Here is a 5,214-nt window from a genome sequence, read left to right on the forward strand (position 1 = left end):
CCTTCTGCAACAGGAAGACACTGAACGTAATTTACTCTTCAACTGATGGATGCAAGTTCATTATGAAGACCATACATGACTATACTGGGCAGTGACGGATAACAGCAGTACTGTGTAACTTTTGGGTCTTCTGCTACAGTCATCTCCTCTGTCAGCTTTTCTACCCTCTTTCTAGATCACTGTTTATACTCTGCTGGAGAGAGAAGACCGCACAGACACCGCCCAAATTATTACAAGTTCTCAGATACATAAAAAGTCAACAAGTTCCAAAGGAAATGCTAACAAACTCTTCTGTGGTGGCAAACTACATGTGTTAGTTAGCTAGAGTTTTTCAACAGTTAGTTTTCATGTGCTCTGAGGCCCCTTTCTTATTTTCTGGCTGTCCTCCAAACAGCCGACGTTGCCAGATGTCAGATTTCCGTGTAAGGGTGGTGTCATAAATATTTTTTTTAAACAAGCGTAATATTTTGCAAACCTCTTAGCCATCAATATATTATTAACACAACTCAAGGCTGGGCCGTGGTGGATATTATTTTCCTCCTCCTAGTACATGTTCTCAAATTCCATGTCACTCGCAGACTAAATATGTACCTCATTATCTGAAATGTCAGGGAAAGAATTAGCATAAGCTCTGTGGGATGTGAGAGAGACCCTGCCACACTGAGGAGTGAGCTTTGCGAGGTGAAAGAGTCAAAGCTTCTCCCCGAGAGCCTTTCAGCTGCACCAGAGAATGACTCAGAAGCAGGGGAGGGACTGACTCGGTGAATGCTTTTGCTGTGAATACTTTTGCTGACTGACCTCCGACCCTGCTGGAAGGAGTGCGTAATCGCTGTGGAGCACACACCCTGCGAGGGTGCCGGAGTCCAGGCCTGGTTGGAGTGCGGGACTTGTGTGGGACAGAGACCAGACCAGAGGTGTCCGTGGCCCCCTGGTTTACGTGGCACCTAGTGAATTTCATCCCCGTCTTCTCCACCCTGGACACCCTGGGAGAAGCAACTGTTAGTGCTCCTGTCTGGGCCATTGTAGAGCCCTGGACAGATATTTTGAAACTTAATCACAAATAGCTTATATAAGCTGTTCCACCAACTCCAGATGGAAGGAAGAAGAATGGCGGAGGAACTCAGCGCAGCTGGGTTTGTGAGAAAGCAGGGGAAAGAGCGGCCGGGGCAGCCCGATGTCAAGGACCTCAAGGAAGTCGGCTGTGGAAACACTATCTTCCTCGCTCGCTGGTGAATGCCAGCATTTTCGTTCTGCATTTGAGATATAAAGATCCTTAATTCTTCAAACTCTTTTAGAACACAGAACCCAAATGAGGGAAAAGATCTGGGTCTGTTTTGCTCACTGGCCTAGAGCGGGGCTCAGCATATTAACATGCTTTTAAATTTTGGGTGAGCAAATCATTCATCAAACTTTCAAAAAACATATGAAACTGTTTATATCAAAACCTCTACTTCCACGTATCTAAAATGAAATTCACTATCTCTTCTCCACACACGGTTTGACCTTCCAGCTTGTATGACGGTGTCCTCTAAGCCTTCCGGATCAAATACTCCTGTGGGCTTCTTCATTCTCTAGAGCAGACAGTAACGCTAATAGCAACAGCTACCATTTGAGAATCTACCGTGTGCCAGACACGAGCTAGAAGCTTGAATCGCGGCTGCATTGCAAGGTAGACAGGAAGGCTCTAAAGCCTGGGTGCCCAGGTTCAAATCCCAGTGCCACCCCCGGGTAGTAGAGCTAAAATCTCTCAAGAATACACAGCTTAGCCAGAACCAGAACTCACGTCTGTTTAACTCCAGTGCCCGTGTGTTTGCTTTGTTTTGTTTTTACTACAAGCTACCCTTCTCTTAAACCTCACTGGGTTCTCCCTTCAAAATCTTCTAGACTTCCATTGTTCCTCTTTGGTTCTCTGACATTTTCTTTTTCTTTCTTTCTTTCTTTTTTTTTTTTTTTTAAGATTTTATTTATTTATTTGACAGAGAGTTCACAAGTAGACAGAAAGGCAGGCAGAGAGAGAGAGGAGGGGAAGCAGGCTCCCTGCTAAGCAGAGAGCCCGATGAGGGGCTCGATCCCAGGACTCTGGGATCATGACCTGAGCTGAAGGCAGAGGCTTTAACCCACTGAGCCACCCAGGTGCTCCACTCTCTCCGACATTTTCTTATAACATTTTCCCAACAGCGAAGTTGAAAGAATTTCACACACAAGACCTAGAGTCTATCATTCACATCTCAAAGCTTGTCATCACACAACCTCTCCCATTATCCATTTATCAAGCTCTGTTGTTTTTAAATATTGCTCTGCAATATTTATTTTATTTTTGATGCTTTTCAAAATAAACCACAGACTTTACCATCCAGCACTTAGGCATATGTATCTTAATGAGGGTCGTTATCTGTTTACATTTTGTTCTTGTTGTTGTTTTTAAGAGTCATTTTCCTCTTTTCTCCCCACTAACCTGTCCATGAACCTGGTTAATCTTTTAAACGGTTGATTTTTACCTTTTTCACCAGGTTTTCCCATTTTCTATAATTCACTCAGATATTTAGCAAATATTTATCAAGCCTAATGGACTCAATCAAATTCTGATGCAGGCTGAACCCACTCTTCTTTAAATATTTATTCTCTAATCCTGTTGGTGGCTGACAGGAGCATTCAACTCTTTCTATTGTCCTAAACAGATCAACTCCTATTCCAAAGTATCTACCCCACCTAGGGAAAAATAAAACCCTGGAGATAATTTGACCATTCATCTCAGGAGGATACGCAGGCTTATCTTTCAGTTAGACAGCAAGAGAAAAAGAGAGAGAGATTCTTCAATCTATAGTGACATTTTTTAGTGACTCAAGGATATTGTAGCACTTTCTACAACTGATACCTGTGGCAGCTGCCTCTTAATCCAGTGTAACTCCTACGATGTACCAAAGAACATTCAAGATACAGTTCCTGCCCCCCAGAAGCTTAGAATAGTCCCCACTATTTTCACAAAACATGTTCTCTCGCTCTCAAATAAATCTTTTTTTTAATGAAATCTTTCCATTTGCCACAACATGGATGGAGCTAGACAGTGTTATGCTAAGTGAAATAAGTCAGAGAAAGACAAACACTGTATGATTTCACTCATGCGGAATTTAAGAAACAAAACAAATGAACACAATGGGGGAAAAAAGGCAAACCAAGAAACAGACTCTTCACTGTAGAGAACTGATGGTTAGAGGGTGGGGGGTTGGAGGGCACTTGTGATGAGCACCGGGTAGTCTATGCAAGTGACGAATCACTAAAGTCTACACCTGAAACCAATATCGCACTGTATGTTAACAAGCTGGAATTTAAATAAACTTAGGGGGAAAACGTGGTACACACATACAACGGAATATCACTGAATATCATTCAGCCTTAAAAAGGAATTCAGTCTGACACATGCTAGAACACCAATGAACCCTGAAGACATTATGCTAAGTCACAAAAAGGCAAATATTGTGTGATTTCACCTACATGGTGTGCCAAGAACAAACTCGAAGAAACAGAAATTAGAACGGTGGTTCCCAAGGACTGGGGAGAGGGGGAAACGGGTCTAGAGTTTCAGTGTGGGGAGATGAGGAACTTCTAGAGCCAGTTGGTGGCGATGGCTGCCCAGCAATGCGAGTGTGGGGCGTGCCGCAGGTCTGCACACTTCACGTGGGTAAAAACGGTATCTTTTATGTTACATATATTTACCACAGTAGACAAGGGGTTTTTAAAATGTATGTCATTCAAGCAAGAGGACGTGAAGGAAGGCCTGGGGAACTTCAGTCATGTTTAATGAGCAACATATCTACAAGTCTGGACATACTCATTGAAATCTCCCGAGAAGGGCGCCTGGGTGGCTCAGTGGGTTAAGGCCTCTGCTTTTGGCTCAGGTCATGGTCCCAGGGTTCTGGGATCGAGCCCCGCATCGGGTTCTCTGCTCAGCAGGGAGCCTGCTTCCCTTCCTCTCTCTGCCTGCCTCTCTGCCTACTTGTGATCTATCTGTCAAATAAATAAATAAAATATTAAAAAAAAAAAAAAAGAAAGAAATCTCCTGAGATACAAATTATAAACTTATACCCTGATAGATACTGATATTATGCAGCTTAAAAAGTCATTTCCAAAGGAGTCTTTGGAGAGAAGAGCTGAGCCTGGCAGATGGAGGACACTGAGGTATAAATAATGTGCTAGATGTCTTCCATTTCCCTCCTGGGCCTGTCCTCCACCTTCCTCCGCCCTGCACCCTTCAACGGTGCCCCTCAGAGCCCACAAGAACTGCATCAAGGCGCCCTCTTGTCTCTGGCTTCCAGTTGGGTTCAGCCAACAGAGGGTACAACAGAAGAGCTGATGGGAGAAGGACAGTAAGGCTGGAATGTTTATTCCCCTGGTTCCTTCCTTGCTATCCATTGGCTCCTGGCTCCCTGCCCCTTCAGGCCTGGGGTGGCTCTCCTGCTAGCCTGGGGTAGTTATATACCCTAAACCTGTCCATTCCATTCTAAGTTGGACTTCCTCAAATGACCCAGCTTAAGCATGCCTTCCATATTCTGCCAGGCCCCTGATAGGTATGTGCCCAAAGGGATTTTTCAGCATTTCTGAGAACGTCTGCATGAAAAAATGGGGACAAAGAATACAGAAAACTATAAAAATGAGTTTCCTAAACCTTTCATTGTAAATCCAGGTGAGAGATAAGAGCTAGAGATGTAAATTTTGAAGGCTTCAAAAAATATTGATGAAGATACTGATGCCTGCATTACTCCACTAAAAAAAAAAACAAAAAAAAAAACAAAAAAAAAAACGCCCCACTTTTGATGGAGTTGGTGCAGGGGACCCAAACTCTAAATTCTCATTTCAAAACTCTGAACCATCTGTTTTACTACCAGGAAAGTAGGATGCCATGTACGAGAGGTTTGGAAACTTGTTCTTTGAAAGAGAGCTGGTGACACTTCCAATATTCTTACTAATATTTCCCAGTTCATAGTAGAAGTCTACATTCTGGGATTCCAGAACAAAATTTCCGAAGGGGTTTCCTTAACAAAGGCCTTCTGTTTCTCCTTTCTTGTTTGCACCTGCAGATGGGGAGCCCTGGCTCCCACCAGCACCTCCCTGCCTACCTGACAGGAGCGGGGCAGGGGATCTTCATTGTGAGGACTCTCCAGTATAGTTTCCTTCAAAGGAATATCCTTTCATGAATATGTGGAAACTTTGTTAGGT

Source organism: Neovison vison, chromosome 2, assembly GCF_020171115.1.
Source record: "Neovison vison isolate M4711 chromosome 2, ASM_NN_V1, whole genome shotgun sequence".
Classification (NCBI taxonomy): Eukaryota; Metazoa; Chordata; class Mammalia; order Carnivora; family Mustelidae; genus Neogale; species Neogale vison.